The 13,095-nt window shown below is 47.0% G+C and overlaps 1 protein-coding gene across 1 annotated transcript in view; it reads right to left on the reverse strand.

Annotated features, from left to right (window-relative positions):
• The window catches only part of CDH16 (cadherin 16), a 98,219-nt gene that overhangs the window by 16,430 nt on the left and 68,694 nt on the right, over window positions 1-13,095 (reverse strand). The gene's annotated exons all lie outside the window — the stretch shown is intronic.

Below are 13,095 nucleotides of genomic sequence, written 5' to 3' on the forward strand. Positions count from 1 at the left end.
CCAACTCCGGTCCTCAAGAGCCACCAACAGGTCATGTTTTGAGGATTTCCTTAGTATTGCACAGGTCATTGAATGCTTGCCTGTCCAGGTGATGCAATTATCACCTGTGCAATACTAAGGAACTCCTCAAAACATGACCTGTTGGTGGCTCTTGAGGACCGGACTTGGGGAACACTGAAGTAGAGCATCCTATTACCACATGTTTTTTTCTTGACTCTTCTCCATCTAAGTGTCTATTTACTTTCCCAGCTGCTCCTGACGACACTCGGGCTACTTGCTACAAGGTCCGTCCACCTAATCCTTTTCCTATTGAAGTTCACTTGTTAAACTCTTCTCTACTATCTAGGTACCTGATAGTTTTATACATTTTGGCTATCCTGAAATGTTTTAAGGACTATAGTAACTTATAGTAAATCTTCAAATTCTTACTTACTTGATGTCCATTTCCCCTAAAAGTTGTGTAGCTGGTGCTGCTTCCTCCTACTGCCGCGCCCGCATGTTCCCTCTGCTCCTCTGCACACTAGATGGCCGCACAATCCGATAAACCTCTGTGATGTCATTTTCCTGGGCTATATAGCCAGGCTCATGCACAGAACAACCCCTGAATAAAGGTAGATGGTGTGCACACTGCTACCCTGGACTTAAAAAAATTACTGAACCTCCTGTGAAACCTATCTCTCTGTTCCACAATGCTGGATAAGGCCAAGTTCAGACATGCGTATGCCATGGTTCGAGTAAGCACCAAGCTGACCATGAGTCTCCTTACCTGCACCCAACAGTCTCCTATATGTTTGAGGCTGTTGGGTTTGGGTCAGTAGACCCCAGGACAATCCAAGAATGGTTTCATTGGCCTCCTTTTTTCTCATATCACCTCGTTTCAGCAACATCATTTGTTCTGCATAACAACTGCTCACCCGAACCAAGTTCTACAAAGATGCTCCTCACTAGGTGAGATATTACACCACATTATCTGACCATCTTTTTCTCACTGGTAGTTTAGTTTGTTTCACTCTTTATCTACTTACAATCTATTAAAATGGTGTGGCCATTGTAGCGTATTAATACAGCTTTACTCAAACTGACCAGTATTTTTGTACTACACCTCTCTATACATTCGATGCACCATTCGCATTAGGTGATGTCACAGCTGATAACACCTCTATAGTTGTGCTCAAAAGTTTACATACCCCGGCAGTATTTTTGTGTTCTTGACCTTTTTCCAAAGAATATGAATGATAACACCAAAACTTTATCCACTCATGGTTAGTGGTGGGGTGACACCATTTATTGTCAAACAACTGTGTTTTCTCTTTTTAAATTATAATGACAACCCAAAAAATCCTAATGACCCTGATCAAAAGTTCACATACCCCATTTCTTGATGCCGTGTATTGCCCCCTCTAACATCAATGACAGCTTGAAGTCTTTTGTGATAGTTGTGGATGAGGTTCTTTATTTTCTCAGATGGTAAAGCTGCCCACTCTTCTTGGCAAGAAGCCTCCAGTTCCTGTAAATTCCTGGTCTGTCTAGCATGAACTGCGTGCTTGAGATCTCCCCAGAGTGGCTCAATGATGTTGAGGTCAGGAGACTGAGATGGCCACTCCAGAACCTTCACTTGGTTCTGCTGTAGCCAATGACAGGTCGACTTGGCCTTGTGTTTTGGATCGTTGTCATGTTGGAACGTCCAAGTATGTCCCATGCGCAGCTTCCGGGCTGATGAGTGCACATTTGCCTCCAGTATTTGCTGATAACGCGCTGTATTCATCTTTTCTTGAACTTTGACCAAGTTTCCTGTGCCTTTGTAGCTCACACATCCCCAAAACATCAGCAATCCTCCGCAGTGCTATATAGTAGGAATGGTGTTCCTTTCATCATAGGCCTTTATTGACCTCTCTCCAAATGTAACGTTTTTGGTTGTGGCCAAAATGTTAAATTTTGGACTCATCTTTCTAAATTACCTTGTTCGAGAAGTTTTGAGGCTTGTCTCTGTGCTGTTTTGCGTATTGTAGGTGAGATACTTTGTGGCATTTGTGCAGCAATTGCTTTCTTCTGGCGACTCGACTATGCAGCCCATTTTTCTTCAAGTGCCTCCTTATTGTGTATCTTGAAACCGCCACACTGCTAGTTTTCAGAGAGTCCTGTATTTCAGCTGATGTTGTTTGTGGGTTTTTGTTTGCATCACGAACAATTTTCATGGCAGTTGTGGATGACATTTTTGTTGGTCTACCTAACCGTGGTTTTGTTTTTACAGAGCCCCTGATTTTCCATTTGTTAATCACTGTATGAACGCTGCTGTCTGGCATTATCAATTCCTTGGATTTCTTTTTGTATCCCTTTCCTGTTTTATACAGTTCAACTTCCTTTTCCCGTAGAGCCGCTGACAATTCTTTTGCTTTCTCCATGATTCATAATCCAGAAACATCAGTGGCTGGATGAAAGATGCAAGAGTCTGTCTGGATCCCAGAATCTCACTAGGCTTTTATGCACACACACTGATTACAAAAGCAAACAGGTCACAGGTGAAGATGTTACCTTTAGTAGTCATTCAAACCCATTTGTGTCAACTTCTGTGCATGTTATCAGGCCAAAATCACAAGGGTATGTGAACTTTTGATCAGGATCATTTGGATGTTTTGGGTTGTCATTATGATTTAAAAAGAGAAAACACAGTAGTCTGACATTAAATTGCTTCACCCAACCACTAACCATGAGTGGAGAAAGTTTTTTTGATCAGTCATATCCTCTGAAAAAAAGGCAACGAAAGCACAAATTCTGCTGAGGTATGTTTAAGGGAACCTGTCCCCCCCTCCCGCCCCTCCCCCCGGCGTTTTTAACTAAGAGAGCCACCTTGTGCAGCACTAATGCTGCATTTTGTCAAGGTGGCTCTTTTATTTGGGGTTCCTTCCAACGCTGCAATATTCGTTTTTTTAAATTTGCCCGCCATACCTGTAGTCTGTCTGGGGGGCATGTGTTTTCCCACCGGACACAAACGCCTCCCAGCCATCACTCGGCCCCTTCGGGCGCCGCCTCCTGTGCCTTCATTAACGTACCCGGCACCTGCGCCGTAAGTTCTCATCATGTGATGTGAGTCGAAGGCCACCGCAAACTGCGCATGCCCAAAAAAGGAACTTACAGCGCAGGCGCCAGGGATGTTAACGAAGGCACAGCAGGCGGCACCCGGCTCACGGGCCGAGTGATGGCTGGGAGGCGTTTGTGTCCCGAGGGGGAAAAAACATGCCCCCCGGACAGACTACAGGTATGGCGGGCAAATTAAAAAAACGAAAATTTCAGCGTTGGAAGGGACCCCAAATAAAAGAGCCACCTTGACAGAATGCAGCATTAGTGCAGCACAAGGTGGCTCGTTTAGTTAAAAACGCCAGGAGGGGTGACAGGAGTAGATAACACAGAATCCACCATTCACAATTGATGATGTCACAACTCACCTCCTCCTCCTGTACAGTGACTGAAAATACCTCTATATACAGTAGATAACACAGGATCCACCATTCACAATCGGTGATGTCACAGCTCTCCTCCTCCTCCTGTACAATGACTGATAACACCTCTATATACAGTAGATAACACAGGATCCACTATTCACAATAGGTGATGTCACCGCTCACCTCCTCCTCCTGTACAATGACTGATAACACCTCTATATACAGTAGATAACACAGGATCCACCATTCACAATAGGTGATGTCACAGCTCACCTCCTCCTGTACAATGACTGATAACACCTCTATATACAGTAGATAACACAGGATCCACCATTCACAATAGGTGATGTCACAGATCAACTCCTCCTGTACACTGACTGATAACACCTCTATATACAGTAGATAACACAGGATCCACCATTCTCAATAGGTGATGTCACAGCTCACCTCCTCCTCTACAATGACTGATAACACCTCTATATACAGTAGATAAGACAGGATCCTCCATTCACAAGCGGATGTCCCAGCTCACCTCCTCCTACTCTCCAAAGGTAGATAACTTCTTTTTTACAGTATATAGAATCTTATTTACCATGAACAATACAGTGTGAATGCAGCGCCCCAGAGTCCTGGTCGTTGCAGTACTGTGGATCCGCCACTATGGGGAGCCATGGTGCGTTCGATGGCACTGAAGGAGTTCCTCTGAGCAGGTATCACAGACACCAATATGTTTCACAGCTGGGCCTCCGGGGGGAGCTAAGGGTTCTATTCATTAGGCCACTCCCCACCATAGTGGGTAAACTGGGGGTCAGGCAGGAAGTTAGTGAAGAAAGCTGACTGGATTGAACGAAGCAACACCTTGTGGCAGAGGGTGTTGTGGAGGAAGAGACAGTAGGGCCTCTGTCAGGGGTGGGATCCTGACAGAGGCTTGGCATTGGAAACAACGTAACGGGACCGTGCCTGCTCAGCATAGCGGCGGTGCCCTAAGAAAGGACTAGAAGCGAGATAGATTGTGCTGAGTGAGAAACGAGATCAAGCGAAAGGAGAATACCAGTAGGGGTCATGCTGTAAGACCGGAGCAACATCCTACTGAGGCGCACTACCGGTGGCCGGAACGCCGAGGGAGTGGAATAGCATACAGCTTCAAGCCATACTCCAAACAGCGGCAGGGCAGTCAGTTTAAGGCGGGCTGTCTAACACATATCACCTATGAAGTCTTGGGGGGCAATTGCGGGAGAGGGGCGTCTCTAGGGTCCCGGAAGAACTCCAGGCCTACCTGACAAACGGGTGCCGTTCCAACCTGAATAACAGGGCGGGATGGAATACGAGAAGAACATCAAGTAATCGAGTTGTGAGGGAACTTAAGAAACAGACACAACCGTTGTGGGGTACTTTCCGTGAGCACAGCAGGGAAGGCCTACAACACACAGCGCTAGAAGGAGGGCACTGATTTCCACCTGTGAGGAGAACTCTGGAGGTGCCATTGGACCGGTCGGACTTGCGCAGCCTGGTGAACCGTATTCTGGACTGAGGACTCAGAGATCTCCAGTAAAGAGGTAAAGAGACTGCAACCTGGTGTCCTCGTTATTCGCCGCGACCTGCACCGCTACACCACCATTAACCCCACTTATTGCACTGGACGTCCCCCCACTGACAGACAGGGCCACGGACCGGGTCTAGCCACCGTGACAACCCCAGAGCAGAGACCCAGAGGCCCGGCTCCGGGTACCCCTCGGCCCTGCGGCGGTGTGGGGGCGCTCCAAACTTGGCGTCACGAACAGGATCTACTTAAGCCTGAAGAATCAGGTCATGTGTGCCTTGGAACTGTGATTTATCGTGCTTTGACTGTGCTTTATTACAAAGACTGTGTGTTGCCACTTGCCGCCAGAAGTTCCCGCCAAAACCGCCGCCATTACAGCGCTAAGGAGAGCGCAGGAGAAGAAGAAGGGCGTGGAAGTGGGCGTGAACAAGCTGAAGAGCGCGAAAGACAATGGCCGCCCAGTCTAAATATCTCGGCCCCTTGAGGACGTGTCCGTCAGCAGCCGAGATCCGCCTCCTGATCCTCAATGGTGGGCAGAGACAACGAAAACGAAACCGCCCACGAAGAAGAGAGCGGGAAAAGGACCAGGAAGAAGAAGCGAGCAACATGGAGGACGCCATGGCCAGCCGCCCGGAGCCGGAGCGTGGGGTCGGAGCCGAGGACTCCCCCAGCTACCCGGAGAGGCACCGCAGCCAGACCTCCACAGTTGGCGCTGACCTCCTGCAGACCGGAGCGGACGAGCTGATCCACCAACCCCGGCGGATGCAGCTGAGCACTGAGGCCGGGTGGAAGAAGACCATCATCGGGAGCCTCGCCAGACGTCTGTCGGCAGCCTCGTCTGGTCCGGAGCAAGAAAGAAGTTCCAGCGCTCCGAAGCCAGAAAGCAAGGCCCTGCCGGAAAGCGAGGTGCTGCAAGCAGAGATGACAGCGTCGCAGCACAAGGCCCCGCAGCCAGCGTTCCAGACCCCAGCGCAGACGGAGCAGACCGGCACCGGAGGAACCGCATCTGAAGCAGGTAGGAAGAGCCACCCTGCCCTGACGACCGACACCACTCCAGTGACTGCTAGTGCCACAGCTGCTGACTCCGTTCCAGTGACTGATCTTGCAGCGGCCGCTACCTCTGCTGCAGCAAATGCCCATACTCAAGCTGCGCAGACCTCCATCGCTGCGCATGATTTAACCATACATGAAGGACGGATTAACGGCGTTTGTCCAGCACTGGGTGTAACCCTGGACCTCACTTTGCCCAGGCCAAGAAGGGTTAAGTGCCAGGTGCAGCCCTGGAAGCCGTCCAACTAAACCTCGATACCATGAATCTGTAAATAGTTTTGTCCGTTAACTGTTTGTATACTGTTTGCTGCTAAACCCGTTCAGGGTTAACTCTTTATGGATCCCTTAGTTGACCCGGGATCCCTATTGTTTGTTTTTCCTACCAGTTTTTGCATAAGTTTTACAAACTGAGAAATCATGAACAGTGCATGATCCAAACTTTCGTGTAAATAGTTTGCACCTTCTTAAAGGCGCTTTCTACTGGTTTTACTTAAAGACTCTTTGCGAAGATACCGTTCTGGAACCTTTGCTGAGCAAAGACTGGTAGGCTGAGAAGACGAGCTACCTCAGAAAGACTTGATCCCCTCTTAAGGGGGATGTGTGACCTAAACTTGAAAGTGATACTGTTTTAGAACCGTAATATGATGATGCTCTGGAAGAAATGTAACTGTTATGCATAAAGAAAAGTTATGTGTGTTTAATCTGTTTGAAATGTGAAACCTAGATAATGTTCTTTAAAAGGAAAGATGCAGAGAGCCCATAGGGGAAGAATTAGAGTCCTGCATAGTTGAAAGAAAGGAAGTAATAACGAAGGTGAGGATAGAAGGTAAACCCTGAGTCCCCATAGAAAGTTAGTTCGTTACTAAGGACAGAGAGTGAACCCGTAGGGGTTAGGGAGCGAGTCCTTATAGGAGCCAAGTAGAGCCGGCTCAGTGTTCTCAAATTGAAAGTAAAGTTATGTTCTATACTATGTATAGTAGTTGAAAAGGCAGTAGGCCCTGGCTGAACGGGGCGGTCCTGTAACAGAAAGGAGAGGCAGTAGGTCTGGCGCCGATAGGACAGGCGGTCCTGCAGATTCCAAAGAAGGCGAATGAAAAGTTAGAATACCTTATAATGTGATTATAGGAAGGTCTTTAGTGGATTTAGAGTGTGAATCCTTAAAGGCAATGTTAAATTATTGTTCACAAAATATGCACTTAGTAGAATACCCGGTTGGGTAATGAGAGTTAATTGGAGCCTGTTGCTATGATATTTAATTATGTTTGTAACGTTAAAAGTGTCCTCACCTCCCATAAAGGGAAGCCTGTTCAAGTATACTTATTGTTTTGCACTCAACAAAATTGTATGTCTTTTGCTAACCTGTATTGTTGTTTTCTTCCCAGTCCCGGAGTACTGTGTTTAACCAGGGGGGAGTGCAGCGCCCCAGAGTCCTGGTCGTTGCAGTACTGTGGATCCGCCACTATGGGGAGCCATGGTGCGTTCGATGGCACTGAAGGAGTTCCTCTGAGCAGGTATCACAGACACCAATATGTTTCACAGCTGGGCCTCCGGGGGGAGCTAAGGGTTCTATTCATTAGGCCACTCCCCACCATAGTGGGTAAACTGGGGGTCAGGCAGGAAGTTAGTGAAGAAAGCTGACTGGATTGAACGAAGCAACACCTTGTGGCAGAGGGTGTTGTGGAGGAAGAGACAGTAGGGCCTCTGTCAGGGGTGGGATCCTGACAGAGGCTTGGCATTGGAAACAACGTAACGGGACCGTGCCTGCTCAGCATAGCGGCGGTGCCCTAAGAAAGGACTAGAAGCGAGATAGATTGTGCTGAGTGAGAAACGAGATCAAGCGAAAGGAGAATACCAGTAGGGGTCATGCTGTAAGACCGGAGCAACATCCTACTGAGGCGCACTACCGGTGGCCGGAACGCCGAGGGAGTGGAATAGCATACAGCTTCAAGCCATACTCCAAACAGCGGCAGGGCAGTCAGTTTAAGGCGGGCTGTCTAACACATATCACCTATGAAGTCTTGGGGGGCAATTGCGGGAGAGGGGCGTCTCTAGGGTCCCGGAAGAACTCCAGGCCTACCTGACAAACGGGTGCCGTTCCAACCTGAATAACAGGGCGGGATGGAATACGAGAAGAACATCAAGTAATCGAGTTGTGAGGGAACTTAAGAAACAGACACAACCGTTGTGGGGTACTTTCCGTGAGCACAGCAGGGAAGGACTACAACACACAGCGCTAGAAGGAGGGCACTGATTTCCACCTGTGAGGAGAACTCTGGAGGTGCCATTGGACCGGTCGGACTTGCGCAGCCTGGTGAACCGTATTCTGGACTGAGGACTCAGAGATCTCCAGTAAAGAGGTAAAGAGACTGCAACCTGGTGTCCTCGTTATTCGCCGCGACCTGCACCGCTACACCACCATTAACCCCACTTATTGCACTGGACGTCCCCCCACTGACAGACAGGGCCACGGACCGGGTCTAGCCACCGTGACAACCCCAGAGCAGAGACCCAGAGGCCCGGCTCCGGGTACCCCTCGGCCCTGCGGCGCTGTGGGGGCGCTCCATGAACACTGAAGAATCACTGTTATATCAACTAGTTAAAAAGTCTGCAGTTTGGAAATGTCAGCTCTCTGCTTTTGCACCACTGCGTGGGGAAAATTGTCAGAATTTCAATCTTTCTGACTGTGAAAAGATGGAGACTGGTGCTTTAACCCCCTGTGATACAGAACGATTATGTAGGCTCCTTCCAATCAAACAGGTACATGACTCTGAGCCGGCGTTCAATAAGTCTATATGACAGACTCTCTTCACATGCAGTAAATCTCACTAAGTACAGCATTTTCCCTAAAACACCTCCTCGTTACCCAGAGGCTCGATCCATCCACCCCCTCGCCACTCCAAAGTGCCAATTTAGGGCAGTGGGGAAGCTGAACTGACAGGAGCTCTAAAAGGATAACAGAATTAAAAAAAAATAAAAATGGCACTTTCATAAAGCCGGCAGGGAACGGAGAGCTTGAAGTGCTCACATAAAGGTTCTATGATCTTGGGTTGAAAAAAGGTGGAAGGAAAAGAAAGCCATAGTATAAGCGGGCTTAGAAAGTAACATAATGACAGTCATTTACCAGCAGTTATAGGTAATTCCGCAAAAAAACATTTAAGCCGAAAAAAAAAAAATCTTATGGATTTGTAGAAAGACAGCAATGTAATGTCGTACCTTGGCATCAGCGTGTCAAGAAAACATGTATGCTGCGAGTAGTCCAGCTTCACCATCATCTTATGTTTCTCCTTAGTCCATAAACAAATCTGCTTTTATCCTGCTGTCAGCTTTTATCTTACATATTGTATAGCTTGTTGCCAAACAGATTGGCCACCAGAGCCTGATCATATGAGCAGTAGCTTCATTCCAGGCTGAGGAGTTGTTTCCAATCACCACCTCTTCTTACCCCATAGCTTTCTATGCAACAGTAGATTATATCCTTTCTCCTGCCCTCTTAGCTCTCAAGCTGTTATCAGTCCTGCAAAACTACCGCCACCTGACCATATGAGCAGTAGCTATGTTCCTGGCTGAGGAGTTGGCTCCAGTCACCACCTCTGCTTAGCCCATACATTTTCTATACAGCAGTTGGCTCCTCTCCTCTTTCTCCCTCCCTCTTAGTTCCCAAGCTGTTATCAGTCCTGCAACGTGTCAAGATGGCACAGAGCAGATAGGAACTGAGTTTTTCAGCTATATAAGATACTTATTTTATTAGTATCAAATGTCTTAAAAACAAAGAAAAATTAGATAAGGATAGACAAAAAAGTACATAAGTGACCATCAAAATAAGCACAAAAATGGCAAAATGAAGGTATGAATGCATAAACATATTAGTGTGTGTATATATAGCAGACGCAGTGGTCATACATATATGGTATATGCAGGCATACAAATACATAATTGGGTATACGGTACAAAAAGGCTTCTATCCATGGTAATGGTAATAGTGCAAATTTCGAGGTCACCACGTGAAGAAAAATCTCCAAGTTTTTTGTGCATTAATTGTGTTGCTTCCTCAGGGGGCTGGTCATTTTGCTATTTTTGTGCTTATTTTGCTGGTCACTTTTGTACTGTTTTCTTTGTCCTTATATAATTTTTCTTGTCGATTATTTTTTTATTGTTTTTTTTATATATATATATTTGAGACTAATAAAATAAGAATATATGATAATGTGTGCAAAACTGTGAAGTGCTGCGGAATATGTTAGCGCTATATAAAAATAAAGATTATTATTATATAACTGGAAAACTTTCTTTTTACTTTATATGTTAGTGTCTATCCTGGACAAATTGTGAATCTTTTCTGCATCCATTGTGTTAATATCAGTATGACATCTATATATATAATTGTCTAAGGGTTTTTCTGTCTGTCTGTCTGTCCTGGAAATCCCGCGTCTCTGATTGGTCGAGGCCGCCCGGGCCTCAACCAATCAGCGACGGGCACAGTATCGACGTAGAAATCCCGCGTCTCTGATTGGTCGAGGCCGCCACGCCTCGACCAATCAGCGACGGGCACAGTATCGATGTAGATGTCATAATGGTTGCCATGGCGACGATGATGTCATAAAGGTTGCCTCGACCAATCAGCGACGGGCACAGTCTGCTGCGAATTCTGGAATCATCATTGTCCATATACTACGGGGACATGCATATTCTAGAATACCCGATGCGTTAGAATCGGGCCACAATCTAGTCTATATATATAATTTTCTAAGGGTTTTTCTGTCTGTCTGTCTGTCCTGGAAATCCCACGTCTCTGATTGGTCGAGGCCGCTAGGCCTCGACCAATCAGCGACGGGCACAGCATGGCGACGATGATGTCATAAAGGTTGCCTCGACCAATCAGCGACGGGCACAGTCTGCCGCGAATTCGCCTCGACCAATCAGCGACGGGCACAGTATCGACGTAGATGTCGTAATGGTTGCCATGGTGACGATGATGTCATAAAGGTTGCCTCGACCAATCAGCGACGGGCACAGTCTGCCGCGAATTCTGGAATCATCATTGTCCATATACTACGGGGACATGCATATTCTAGAATACCCGATGCATTAGAATCGGGCCACAATCTAGTTGATCTATAAATGGTTCATTGATATCAGAGGTTTTTATTAAATTTGGGTAAGCTGGTGAATTAGCATCTACTGCAACAAATGCGGCTGAAAGCCTTTGTGACATGTTCTTGGCTGGGATAGGCCGTCTTGTCACCTTGATTAATTCTATTTGAAACCATTTAACTTTTCCAAATTTTGTTGGGAAGATTCTGGGCAGAGAAGGACATAAAATGTTTACAGAGACAAGCTTTTTTTTAACATACAGTTGTGGCTAAAAGTTTTGAGAGTCTCAAATTCTTGTTTTCAGAAAGTTTGATGTTTTAGTTTTTATACAAGCAATTTGCAATGTCTAGATTTTGAAGACTGAGCAGATGAATTGTAAATGTATATTAGTGATTTATCGGATCATCAAGAATTTCACAGAGAGAATCAGTTGCTATCAAAGCAAAGAGCGCACAAGACAAATAACTGGACTAGGTCTTGGAGAGGATTCCGGGTATGGAATCGGTTCAGTACCACTGCAGAGCTTGCTCTGGACTGGTAACAGGCAGCGGTCAGTGCATCTGTACATATGAGGTGAAGGCTTCTGGAGGCTGTCTGGTGTCAAGAAGAACAGAGAAGCCACTTGTCTGCCATACAGTCCAAGAGCTATGGGCATTTTTTTTTTTTTCATGCTAGTTTTTAAGTACTTTACTAAAGGGGTGTTGCTTACTGAGTAATGTTCCAGAGGAGCCTAAAGACACACCCCAGAGGATCCTGAGAGTCACACCCTTTAGGTAAATACCATAAAACTTGGCACTAAACCAAAAGGTTTATATCTTTTTAACCATATGGTGGATAAAAAAATGATTTAGCCCGGGGAGCAGCAGGAGAAAAATAAGTGCAAAAACTGAACACTTTTTGACATAACAGGTCATCTTTAAAATGTATTTGTCCCCTGACATTATTCTATGTTCGAGGCAATATGTTCTGCAGAGTCAGCGAGTGCCAGAGGTGTAACGATCATGGTCGGAGAGTGTGCAACCGAGCCAGTGCGGGAGGGGGGCCACCAACACCAGTGACTATTTCAGCTGGATGTTCAGCTGAAGTGTATTGTGGTGCAGAGACTCAGGTCCTATGTCACAGGTCCTATAAGGTCCTGTCACAGGTCCTATAAGGTCCTATGTCACAGATCCTATAAGGTCCTATGTCACAGGTCCTATAAGGTCCTATGTCGCAGGTCCTATGTTGCAGGTCCTATAAGGTCCTATGTGGCAGCGCCATAAGGTCCTATGTGGCAGCGCCATAAGGTCCTATGTGGCAGCGCCGTAAGGTCCTATGTGGCAGTGCAGCGCCCCAGAGTCCTGGTCGTTGCAGTACTGTGGCTCCGCCGCTAAGGGGGGCTATGGTACGTCTGATGGCACTGAAGGAGTTCATCTGACCAGGTATCACATACACCAATACATTTCACAGTCTGGCCTCCAGAGGGAGCTAAGGGTACTATTCATTAGGCCACTCCTCACAGTCTGGTAAAACTGGGGGTTAGGCAGGAAGTTAGAGAGAAAGCTGACTGGGTTGGAACCAGGCAACACCTTGTGGCAGAGGGTGTTGTAGGGGAAGATTCGGTAGGGTCCCTGTCAGGGGTGGGATCCTGACAGAGGCCTGGCAAACAGAGAGAAAGCTACGGGACCGCGCCTGCACTTCATAGCGGCGGTGCCCTAAGAAAGGCCAAGAAGCGAGATTTATTGTGCTGAGTGAGAAACGAGATCAACGCAACAGGGAGAATACCAGTAGGAGTCGTGCTGTTAGACCGAGGCAACATCCTACTGAGGCGTAAATAACCGGTGGCCGGAACGCCGAGGAAGTACAGGGCTATAAGCATTACTTCAAACCAACGGCAGGGCAGAGAGCTATAGGCTGTCTGTCTCACCTACATCACCTACGCAGACATAGGGGGCAACTTGTGGAGAGGGGCGACTCTAGGGTCCCGGAAGAGCT

Source organism: Ranitomeya variabilis, chromosome 2, assembly GCF_051348905.1.
Source record: "Ranitomeya variabilis isolate aRanVar5 chromosome 2, aRanVar5.hap1, whole genome shotgun sequence".
Lineage (NCBI taxonomy): Eukaryota > Metazoa > Chordata > Amphibia > Anura > Dendrobatidae > Ranitomeya > Ranitomeya variabilis.